General features: G+C 46.8%; 1 long non-coding RNA gene across 1 annotated transcript; it reads right to left on the bottom strand.

Annotated features, from left to right (window-relative positions):
• Positions 1 to 3,740: 3,740 nt before the first annotated feature.
• Positions 3,741 to 12,474, bottom strand: LOC128581536 (uncharacterized). The gene is made up of 3 exons (XR_008378866.1): positions 11,805 to 12,474; positions 10,353 to 10,470; positions 3,741 to 9,445 (listed from the first exon to the last, which is right to left on the bottom strand). It is a non-coding gene; the product is annotated as an uncharacterized LOC128581536 (long non-coding RNA).
• Positions 12,475 to 12,713: the final 239 nt, after the last annotated feature.

Below are 12,713 nucleotides of genomic sequence, written 5' to 3' on the forward strand. Positions count from 1 at the left end.
TGTTCAAGGAAGCTGGATGAAATGTAGAGAAAAATTCCTTTACCCTGTCTTTGCAGATTTTCTGTAAATCTAAAAAAAAAAAAAAAAATCTAAACAACAGGCATACATTTTTCCAGACACAGATAGATGTTGCAATCTATGTAAATTCTTTCTTGGGAGAGATAGCTTTAACAAGCTCTTACACTAATGGGAACGTTTATCTGTCCTGTCTCTACGCAGATAAAGAAAGATTGTCACCAGGCAGATGTCCAGAAGGCTTCTCATCCTGAAGCTAAATTATCCCCAGTCCCTCGAACAAATGTACAGAAAGAATAAATGATTAAAAACAGAAGGCCAGGGACAGTGGTTCACATGTATAATCCCAGCAATTTGGGAGACAGGAGGATGGCTTAAGACCAGGAGCTGGAGAACAGTCTAGGCCAGCGGTTCTCAACCTGTGGGTCGCAACCCCTTTTTAACAATGAAAGTATATTGCGGCATTAGGAAGGTTGCTAAGGCCTAGACCATAGCAAGACCCTGCCTCTACAAAAAGTGAAAAATAAAAAACCGTTGTGTGTGGTGGCATGGGTTTATAGTCTATTCTAGCTAGGAATACAGAAAGACTCTCTGAGGAGGTGACATTTGAGCAGAAAGACCAGGAGGAAGTGAGGAAATGGGCTTCACAGGGATCCTGGGAGAGGGAATGCCCAATGCAAAGGCTCTGAGGTGTTTTATTAGTTTCCTTTGACTGCTGTGACACATTACCACAAACTGAGTAGCTCAAAACAACAGACTAGCAGAACTCTCACAGTTCTAGAGGCCAGAATTTGCAGTCGAGATATCAGCAGTGCCATGCTCTCTCTGCAGATCTCTGAGGATCTCTCTCTCTGCGGATCTAAGGGAGGACCCTTCCTACCTCTCTAGCCTCCGGGGCATTTCTCCAGGCCTTGCTCCAATCTCCACCTGTATCTTCACGTAGTCTCCTATCCTGTGTCCCAGGCTTCTCCTCTTCTGTCTCTTATGACCACCCTAATGCTGGATGATCTCATCTTAAGATCCTTCATCTAATTACATCTGCAAAGACACTTTTTCCAAATGAGTCCTATTCACAGGGTATGGATGGGCATATTGGGGGCCTGGGCACACTGTTCAACTCATTCACAGGTGGGACAAGCCTTGCAGCACAGGTGCAAAGAATTCAGGAAAGCCAGGACAGCTAGAACAAGAGAAGAGGCAGGAAGCAATCAGAGAACAAACAAAAGCCAGGAAGGTGTGTGGCTTGGGTTCCCCCCACCATGGCATGAGGACTCTGAATGTTATTCTAAGTGAATTGGGAAGCCACAGAGGGTTTTGAATAATATTATAGCCACACAAAACCTGTATGTGATTGGTCATAGGGGCATTCTTTTAATAGCTAAAAACTAGAAAACCAAAAATGTCCCTCCATACATGACTGGCTAAATAAATGAATCCATCAATCATACCATGGAATACCACTCAACAAATATCAAAATAAGTACTCTGAGTGACCAGGCAAAGTGACTCATACCTGTAATCCTAGCACTCTGGGACACCGAGGCAAGCGGATTGCTGGAACTCAGGAATTCGAGACCAGCCTGAGAAAGAGCAAGACACTATCCCTACTAAAAAAGAAAAACTTTATAGGCATGGAAAATTGCAACCAGCCTAAATAGGATTTTTTTTTGGGGGGGGACAGAATCTCACTTTGTCACCCTTGGTAGACTACTATGGTGTCATGGCTTACAGCAACCTCAAACTCTTGGACACAAGCAATCCTTTTGCCTCAGCCTCCCAAGTAGCTGGGACTACAGGTACCTGCCACAATGCCCAGCTATTTTTGTTTTCTTTTGCAGTTTTTGGCCAAGGCTGGGTTTGAACCTGCATATGGGGCAGCGCCCTACTCCTTTGAGCCACAGGCGCCGCCCCATGCCCAGCTATTTTTTAGAGACGGAGTCTCACTCTTGCTCAGGCTGGTGTGGAACTCCTAAGCTCAGGTGATCCACCCACCTCTCCTCAGCCTCCTAGAGTGCGTACATTTTAACAGTACATTAGCACCAAACTGAAATGGTCCCTTGAAATAATCAGAAGGTTTGAAAAGGAATTGGGGAAGGGAATAAATGCCTGTGCTATTCAAAGGTTTCACTGATGTCACATGCAGAAAACATTGCTGTTAAGTATTTCACATTTTGGGAAAGAGTAAATTTAGTAGACCCTCATATTCTCATGGAACCTCTTATTTCTGAGTTTGAGAAAAAGAGCAGAGTCTAAATGTCAGAGACAGAAGAGCGTATCAATGCTAATTCCTCTTTTACTGACCTGTGAGACACAGAGAGAGGAAGGAATCTCCCCAAGTCTCAGCAGATGGGTCAGAGTTGGAATGCCTCCCAAATCTCACTCCTGCTCAGTGAGCATGGTAGGCCTGTGTTTCTAAGCTCAATCAGCCTTTGTGAAGGAGCCAAAGCACTCAAAGCTCCTTCTAAATTAACGCAAGCCCCCAGTTCTTGTTTCTGTCTCCTAGAGCCAAAGTCAGTGTTGCCCTGGCCTCCAACCATCGGAAAGGTATGGTTTGAGTCATACTTGGCCCCACACCTGCATGAGGTAATGCCTGGCAGGGACAGGTGGAACCAGTATTTCCATCCACTCAAGGCAATAAAGGAAAACCAAGTCCTCACCATTGGGAAAATTTTTAAATCCACAGAAACCGCAAAAACATTACTAAAGGAGTTGTTAGATTCACAAATGAACTGACTCCCCAATTTCAAAGAAAAATGGAGGCAGCTATAAAAATTATATTTATTTCCTTTTTATTTTTATTTTTTTGTAGAGACAGAGTCTCACTGTACCGCTCTCGGGTAGAGTGCCATGACGTCACATGGCTCACAGCAACCTCTAACTCTTGGGCTTACGCGATTCTCTTGCCTCAGCCTCCTGAGCAGCTGGGACTACAGGCGCCCACCACAACGCCCGGCTATTTTTTGGTTGCAGTTTGGCCGGGGCTGGGTTTGAACCCACCACCCTCGGCATATGGGGCTGGCGCCCTACTCACTGAGCCACAGGCGCCGCCCAGCTATAAAAATTTTAATGTACATTGAAATCGAGGCCAGGTGAGGTGGCTCACACCCCGAATTCCAACACTTTGGGAGGTTGAGGCAGGCGGATCTTGTGGGGCCAAGAGTTTGAGGCCACCCTGAGCAAGAGCAACACCTTGCCCGTGCAAAAAATAGAAAAATCAGCCAAGGATGGTGGCATACACCTATGGTGCCAGCTGCTTGGGAGGCTGAGGTAGGGGTTCACTTGAGCCTAGAAGTTTGAGGCTGAAGTGAGCTATAATGATGCCACTGTATTTTATCCTGGGCAACAGAGCAAGAGTTTGTCTCAAAAAAAAATTGAAATTGAAATCAACACCCAAGGGTCAGCTGCGCTATAGAAGTTTTACTTGTAATAGCAAAAAACTGGAAAAACAAAAATATCACCCCAATAGATGAATGGTTAAACATTCCCTGGCACATCCTTTCCATGGAATACTACTCAGCAATGTAGTAGGACTTATTTATGTGTGTGTGTGTGTGTGTGTGTGTTCTGCGTATTATAAAAAGGAAGGCAATTATTATTGACATAGAAGAGAAGCACCACCCCCCTTGAAATGTTGGAATAATGGAACATTGCTTTCCCAGAAAGACAGTTTTGATATTAAATAATCATGAATACAAAAAAATCTAGAAATTGTCCCAAAACTTTATTTTCCTCTTGAGTCTCCTTCCACCTGGGATGGAAATCTTTACTCCTGTCTCCTTCCTATTCTCTTATCCCACATTTTCTTTGGATTTTTTAAAATCTTTTTGTTCTAAGCACAGAATCGTGGCTCAAAATGAACTGGTTAAAATTGTTTTTTTTAACTTTATTCAAATTAATATGAGGGTACAATAGTTAGGTAACATTGTTCTCACTTTCAAGGTAAAGCTCCATTTGTAGAAGAGCCCCTCACCCAGGGGGCATGTTATCCACCCTCACAATGTGCACAGTAGGTGAGATCCCACCTCATGCTCTCCCTCCTTCTGCCATATGTCCTCCCACTCCCCCCCACTTCCCTCTACCCCCGAACTACTGGACTATAATAGTGTTTTATTGTTCTTGTGAACATATAATTGTTTATATATCGATTTCATATTAGTATGGAATACCTATTAGAGATTTATTTTTCCATTCTTGAGATACTTTACTAAGAAAAATGTATTTCAACTCCATTCAGGTAAATGTAATAGATGTAAAGTCTCCATCTTTTTCATGGCCGCATAATATTCCATGGTATACATGTACCACAGTTTGTTGATCCATTGGTGAGTTGAGGGGCACTTAGGTTGCTTCCACGACTTGGCAATTATAAATTGAGCCACAATAAACATTATAGTGCAAATGTCTTTGTGGTAAAATGATTTTTGTTCTTCTGGGTAGATGCCTAGTAATGGGATTGCAGGGTCAAATGGAAAATCTATTTTTAGATCTTTGAGGCTTCCCTGTACTTCTCTCCAAAAAGGCTGTATTAGTTTGCAATCCCTCCAGCAGTGTAGAAGTGTTCCTTCCTGGCCGCGGTCTTATCAATGGGCCGGGTGGTTTAGCGCGCTCAGCCACCTCATCCTAGGAGCAGCAGTCCTAGCCCACCCCGGGTCTGGTGGCCCAGCGATGGCTTCTCGGAGGGCGGTGGCCGGCAGGGGTCCAAGACCTTGTGCCAGGTGCTGAGCTCCGGATTCCCCAGAGCGCACAGGCCGGCGGCAGTTGGGCGCCCACGGGGAGCGCACGGACACCATGCGTCTCCGCCTGTCGCCTCAGCTACTGCTGCTGCTCTCCTGCGCCCAGCACTGGGTTGAAACTGAGCCTCCACTGTGTGATGTGCTGCGAGTTCTGCAGGAGGAGCAAGACCAGTCTACAGGAACTCTCCAGAGAGCGTGCGGGAGACCTGGGCACCGAGCAGCCAGCACCAGTTTTTTTACCGGGCTCAAACCCACTACCTCCAGTATATGGGGCCAGCGCCCTACTCCTTGAGCCACAGGCGCTGCCCCAAGATTTTGTGTCAATTTAAAAACTGAATGTGTGGCTGCTGTCCTCATGGTCAGGCAATGGCCGTTGAACCTCCAGGGAGGAGAGGACATACCTGTGTTTCTAGCAGGAAGAAGAAGAAAGTCACTAGACGGGAGGGTGAAATACACTGAGAAACCAACTTCCCTAAAACTTTCCAAGTGACTTCTACTTCTCCTTCATTGGCCAGACTGGACTGCACCGCCACTCACGGCTGCAACAGATGCTGGACATTGAGTTTTTAATCTGTGCATGTGACCACCTTGAACACAACCGGGTTTTGCTAGAGAGAAATGAGAAAATAGTGAACATGGGCAGCCCTTCTGTAGTCTCAACTCTGCCTACCGAGGGAGTTGTGAATCAAACTGTCACAAAGTCATGTAAAATGATGACAAAATAGAGTGCTCTGGCATCACAGCTCACAGCAATCTCCAACTCCTGGGCACAAGAGAGTCTCCTGCTTCCACCTCCCAAGTAGCTGGGACTACAGGTGCCTGCCACAATGCCTGGTTATTTATTTTGTTGTTGTTGTTGCAGCTGTCATTGTTGTTTGGCAGGCCTAGGCTGGATTCGAACCTGCTAGCCCAGGTGTATGTGGCTGGCGCCTTAGCCACTTGAGCCACAGGCACCAAGCTAAATGATGATAAAATAACAATAGCATGTGGCTCTGGCTGAGCATATGACCGGGGTCTGGACCTGGGCTGGGACTCCACGAGGGCTTTGCTGAGAAGGTGGCATTTGCACCAAGGCCTGAGCATGCCTAACAGCTACCGGGCACACAGATGCAAGGGGACCTGACGTAAGATGGGCACACACGAGCTCCATGGCCCTGTGGAGGGGTTTCATCCCGATCCTACGAGCCACAGAAAGCCCTGGGGAGTCATAAAGGCGAGTGGATTTTTGAAGGTATCACCCTTGCTGCACTGTGGGAGATGGGTTGGAGAAATGAATAGTTCAGAGACCCACTGGGCAAGAGATGATAATCCTTGGGAGGAGACCAGGTGGCTTTTGGGTTCCTAGAAGCAGGTGATTCCAGGCAGGAGTAGTAGGGCTGTGGAAACTGAGACAGGGAAGGAAGGGAAGGCAATAAATGTCACGTTATCACTCCATGGGCTCACCTGAGGAGCTGGCATGGAACACATAGCTCAGAGTGGCAAAGGAGTTGGAGTGCGTAGCAGCCAGTTCCCCGTCAGCCGAAGGTGGGGGCTGCTTCTCGGCAAGCCGTGTGTTTTCGTTTTTTGTTTTTTTTTTTAGAGATAGAGCCTCAAGCTGTTGCCCTTGGTAAAGTGCTGTGGCATCACAGCTCACAGCAACTTCCAACTCCTGGGCTCAAGCGATTCTCCTGCCTCCGCCTCCCAAGTAGCTGGGACTACAGACACCCACCACAACACCCAGCTATTTTTTGGTTGCAGCCATCATTGTTGTTTGGCAGGCCCAGGCTGGATTTGAATCTGCCAGCTCAGGTGTATGTGGCTGGCGCCTTAGCTGTGTTCTTTACTTTGCTCATTTGGTGCCTGGGGGTGAAGTGGTTTTCAATGGTTGGAGAGGCCTCCAGACAAAGGGAAGCAGGGCTGGTGGCGGAAAAAAGAGGTTGGTGAGCACAGGAGCCAGGCAGGGTCTGCTCAAAGGGGTGGAGGGGAAGAGAGGCACGGAAGAGCTGTTCCGGGGAGAACATAGACCAGGCCCAGTGAGGAATAGGATCAGGAATGAGGTGGGAGAGGGAGAATCCAGAATGACCCCTCACCGCTGGACTTAAGCAACTGGAGGAAAGGTGAAGGAAGACCAGGTGCTTTGGGGGAGAGGAGATGAAGATCATGAAAGCAGTTTCAGGTGTGTGGAGCTGAGCCTTCAGGGAGGGGTCAGGGCCAGGGGGAAACTTCATAGGTGGTGAGCAGCAAGGCTGCAGTGGCAAGGGCGAGTGTGTGGGTGGAAAGAGGGAGGAACCCTGGATCCTGGAAAACTCCAGCCCTCATCCCTCTGGAGCAGCTGGAGGCAAAGGAACATGAGGGAATGGTGGCAGAGGCCAAGCAGTGTGGATGCTACTGGTTTTGTGCTCTACCTTACTCAGCCACTGCTGGAGGCACAGGAACCTACCAGGCAACTCTCCCATAGTTTGAGCCTTTTCCTGCCTATACTGGCTCGATATCTGTGCACAGGGAACCAGACTGTAGTCTGCTGGCACTCAGGGGGCCACCCCCAGAAACTGTCTGGAACAGCAAGAAGCCAGGCTCCAACAAGGCCAGCCTATGGCACAGCTGCCTTCAGCGTATGTGGCCCCAAGGAGAATGCCTAAAATCCTGGTGACCGGACGCCCTGAGAGATGACGCCTAGAATTCTGAGCCTCTGGGAGAGAAGACTGTGAACTCCAGCTCACAGCTAGTAGTAAGGCACGGTTATTCTAACATCTGACTGTTTCAACTGTCCCTGCTCTCTGAAAAGAAAAAAGAAAAGTGTCCCTGCTCTCCAGAGGTTCCAGCTGATTCAGTCCCTGACTAGTGTCCCATTGGCTGGTACCTCCTGCTCGCCCTGGGTGCCCTGGCATTCCTGTTGGGCTGTCACCCTGCAAGGAAGTAGATTCACTCCTGCGATGGTGGGAGAAGGTCTGCTGTGAGGCTGCTCGCTGGGCTTCAGGCTGGGAGCAGCTGGAGTCAGCCAGAATCAGAATTAGCACTGCTGCTTCCTTTCTGGCGATCTTTGGCTAGAGGTTCTCCTTCTCTGCTCATTTTAAAATGAGGTTATTAATTATTATCAACTTCATGATGCTGTTGTGGGAAATAAGTGAATTACTATCTGAAGAAAGCAGGATGTCTCATTATAGTGGGAGACTCCTCATGGCCTCTCCGTCCCTGCTCCTTGGTGCAGCCAGGCTGACCTCTGCCATGGGTGGCTGGGGTCCACTTAGGCCCTTTGCTTGCCTGCACTCTCACCCCTGCCAGTGGGTGGCGCCTCTTCCATGAACCACTTGCCTACTCGCCCTATTACTGCTGACTATGCATTTATAGTAAACGTGCCCTTGCCCTATTTGGGGTTGACTGATCTCAAAAAAAAAAAAAAAAAAGAAGTGTTCCTTTCTCTCCAACACCAGTCCCATCTGGTATTTTGGGACTTTGTGATGTGGGCTCATCTTGCGGGGGTTAGGTGATATCTTAGAGTGGTTTTGATTTGCATTTCTCTGATGATTAAAGACGATGAGCATTTTTTCATGTGCTTGTTGGACATTCATCTGTCATCCTCAGAGATTTCTGCTTAAATCTCTTGCCTACTTATAGAGATGGTTGTTTGCACTTTTCTTATTGTTTGAATTCTCTGTAGATTCTAGTTATCAGGCCTTTGTCAGATTCATAACATGCAAAAATCGTCTCCCATTCTGAGGGCTGTTTGCTCTGTTTGTGGTGTTCTTAGCTGTCAAAAGGTTTTTAGCTTGATCACATCCTAGTTATCTATTTTTGGTATTGCTGCAATTGCTAGGGGTGTCATCCCCATAAAAGTTTTTTCCCAGGCTATTATCTTCAAGTGTTTCCTCCCACACTCTCTTCTAGGATTTTTATTGTTTTGTGTCTTAAATTTAAATCTTTTATCCAATGAGAATCAATTTTTGTCAATAGTGAGAGGTGAAGGTTCAGTTTCAGTCTTCTGCATGTAGATAAAACTGGTTAAAATTGTGAAGTGCACAGACCATATGGGGCTGAACCCTAACTTAGCCTTTAGTAGCTATGTAATATTGGGAAAGTTTCTTTAAATCTCTGAGCCTTGATATTTCTCAATATTTTCAAATATTTTCAATATTTCTTGATATTGAAAATGATAATCTTGCTTCACTGGATGAACCAAGTAATGTGTTGTTAGTTGTTCAGCAGAATTCATTTAATTCTTCCTTTAATAACAGAACTCCCAAGGTATGATCAGGTTCATGGTAATCCACCTAAAAATTGTCTGTTAACCCAGACATGTCTGCTGCCAGCTACAGTATGTGTGATATTCGTTGTTCTGGCCAATGGAATATGGATGTGGTGAGAAGTACATTGTGCTTTTACTCTTTCCTATAGCCTGGGATAAAAATGTATGGTTGGAGATTAAACAGTAACTTTCAGTCTGGGCATAGTGGCTCATGCCTATAATCCCACCACTCTGAGAAGCCAAGGTGAGAGGATCAGTTGAGGTCAGGAGGTTGAGACCAGCTTGAGCAAGAAGGAGACCCCGTCTCTACTAAAAATAGAAAACTTACCTGGGAGTAATGGCATGTGCATGTAGTCCCAGCTACTCAGGAGGCTGAAGCAGGAGATTACTTGAGCCAAGGAGTTTGAGGCTACAGTGAGCTATGATGATGCCACTGCACTCCAGCCTGGGCAACAGAATAAGATCCTGCATGTCTCTTAAAAAAAAAAAAAAAAAAAGGAAAAAGGAAGAAGAGCAGGACAAATGCAGTAACTTTGGACCCAGGGATGTAAGGGATGATTTAAAGAAAACAAATTCACTTTGGTATAACAGCTCATACTACACAATAACTTAATATTTAAGTCAGTACCAGAAGTGGGGTTTTTCTATAATACCAGCAGTGGAATACTGCTGCAGTAACAACCAAAACTATGAGACGTTAACTTGACAATCTGATAGTAGGTCATGAAGACACAGACACAAGGAGAGAGCTCAGTGACCTATGTTATGGTATAGCAAACCATTAGATAAAATGCTGATGTCTTGAATGACAGAGTAGGTGCTTATTAATGGTGTCAATTGTAGGTTTGGGGGATGTGGTTTGGAGAAGCCACACTATTTGTGTGTTGACTACGTTTTGCCACTGTTACAAAGAAAGCGATGTGCCTGGGTACAGTGGCTCATGCCTGTAATCCCAACACTTTGGGAGGCTGAAATGGGAGAATCACTTAGGACCAGGAGTTCAAGATCACCTTAAGCAACATAGTGAGACCCTGTCTCTACAAGAAAACAAAAAAAAGTGGTGATGCAGGGTGGTTCCTGTGGTTCAAAGGGGTAGGGGACTGGCCTCATATGCCGGAGGTGGCGGGTTCAAACCCAGCCTTGACCAAAAACTGGAAAAAAAAAATGTGGTGGTATGAGCCTGTAGTCCTAGCTACTCAGGAGACTGAAATAGGAGGATCATTTGAGCCGAGGAGTTTGACTGAGACTGCAGTGAGCTGTGATCACTAGCGCACTCTAGCCTAGGTGACAGAGTAAGACCCTACCAAAATTTTTAAAAGAGAGAGAAAAAGAGAAGGGGAGAGACATAGATGTAGTTACAGATGATTAAACATCATACTTACTCCAACAGTCAACAGTATCATGACTCATCTGAGGAATTACTGAGAACAAGACATTCTCTTGGCAAGCCTGGAAATCTCTTATAACTGGGAAGGCAAGCCACCAAGTAACTCAGTAATCCTGGAGGAGCAAAATTCAGTCCTGTAGTGGTAAGGCTATGGTTAAACATTAAGCATTTTATGACAGTTCCTTAAAGGATTGGTGAAGAAAAATTGCATTTAGTATCTTGAAGGTCATTTCCTTGAGTGCATATAGTAATGAGGCAAGCAAAGATGGAAAGGAATATATTATTGAAATTTGGTCCCCGATGGTGGAGGTAAGGCCTGGTGGGAAGTGTTTGGGTCATGGGGGCTGATCCCTTGTGAATGGCTTGGTGCCCTCCCCGAGATAATAATAGAGAGTTTTCACTCTCTTAGTTTCAGAGAGAATTGTTAAAAAGAGTATGGCATCTGCCCCCTTTTGCTCCCTTTCTCGACGTGTAACATGCCTGCACTCTGCTTGCTTTCTGGAGTGAGTGTAAGCTTCCTGAAGCCCTCACCAGAAGCAGGTTCTGGTGCCATGCTTCGTGTGCAGCCTGCAGAAATAGGATCCAAATAAACCTCTTTTCTTCATAAATTACCCAGCCTCAAGTGTTCCTTTATAGCAATACAAAATGGACTGATACCCAAGGGTTCAAAACACAACCACTTCTGCACACCCAAAGTGAAGTTGCAATACCAGGCTCTAAGGAGCTTCCCACTTCGTAGTCTCTTCTTGACTGTGAGTGTCATCCAGGAGCCAGGATACTGCAGTCCCTCCCAACCCTACTTTTCAAAAGGCACGGAGTGGCCACCACTAAGATGAGAGAATGGTAAAGTCCAGACATAGAGGAAATCTTTGGCTGTGTTTGCTTGCCTGTGGACCTGGCTGGAGACTAAAAGATGGGAAGCCCACCAAATTTGGGGGAGGCCTGTGTTATCAAGGAAACCATGACCCTGGCCTGAAAAACACTGTGACTATCTGACACACAAAAACAATCCCCCAAATTTGTATCATGAGCCCCCCAAAATTGTACCAGCAGGAAATTAGGTGAAAAGGTTTCAGAACTGGAACACCATGGCCATGGTTTCTCCTCCTGGACACTGAGGAGACGGCAAGTCCCCAGACAGAAGCTTGTGCCACCATGGATGAGGCTGAGATGATGTTTCTGGCTGAGAAGGAGCTGATTACCATCATTTCTAACTTTAGTCTGGATAAGATCTACATGGGGGTCGGGGGTAGGGGGGAGGACCTTGGGGCCTTTAACCCTGGTTTGCCAGTGAAAGGTCCTCTGTGGTTGGCAATTAACTGAAACAAAGACAGAAATGTCGGTTGCTCCCTCCACAGTGGACAGATGTAGAAAAATTGGAAAGATGAGGGATCGTGAAGGAAAGAAAGTTCATCCCAATGCCCAGCCCTCACCACATGGAACTTACCAAATTCCTTCAGACAACATCCTGAAAGCAAGATCCCGATCAAGACAAGTGGGACACTGGGCCTGCCGCTCTGGTCTGCAGGAGCCTCAGGTAAGTAGCCCCCCCTCCTTATGTATAATTCATGAGAGGGAGGGGCTGGAGCCCGGGGGCTGCTCGCGGCACTGGGCTGGATTACCCGCGCGTAGGCCTCGGCGTACACTGACAGTTCTGTGAGACAGCAGGAGGCGCACGCTGAGCTGGTTAGGAGACCTTGATGGGGATGGAAACCAGCGGTTGCTTTTCTCGCACAGGTGCTCTATCGCAGGAACAAACTCCACACAAACCTCCAACCTTCTGAGAGGGCCCTGTCTCAGGACTTCTCGAAGTAGGCTTGTGATTTGTAAAGGTCCGGCGGCAGGAGGCTTGCTGGGGGATACGTGACTGCTCGGGTTGTGACAGAGATACTCGCGGTTCTGGAGCTCAAGAAACATTTTTGTGTGTATGAAAAACACGGATAGGGCGGCGCCTGTGGCTCAGTCGGTAAGGCGCGGGCCCCATATACCGAGGGTGGCAGGTTCAAACCCGGTCCCGGCCAAACTGTAACAAAAAAATAGCCGGGCGCTGTGGCGGGCGCCTGTAGTCCCAGCTACTCGGGAGGCTGAGGCAAGAGAATCGCTTAAGCCCAGGAGTTGGAGGTTGCTGTGAGCTGTGTGAGGCCACGGCACTCTACCGAGGGCCATAAAGTGAGACTCTTGTCTCTACAAAAAAAAAAGAAGAAGAAGAAAAACACGGATAAAGGTGCCAGGAATGGATTCATAACATTGTCCGAGAAGCAACAAGTTTGTGATTAGTCGTCAACCCAGTTCCCTAGAATATTCTTTAATTCCACATCTATGTCTAGAAACCAGCTTTTCTTTCTTTCTTTCTTTT

The sequence above is a fragment of the Nycticebus coucang genome, chromosome 3 (assembly GCF_027406575.1).
Source record: "Nycticebus coucang isolate mNycCou1 chromosome 3, mNycCou1.pri, whole genome shotgun sequence".
In the NCBI taxonomy this organism is placed as follows: Eukaryota; Metazoa; Chordata; class Mammalia; order Primates; family Lorisidae; genus Nycticebus; species Nycticebus coucang.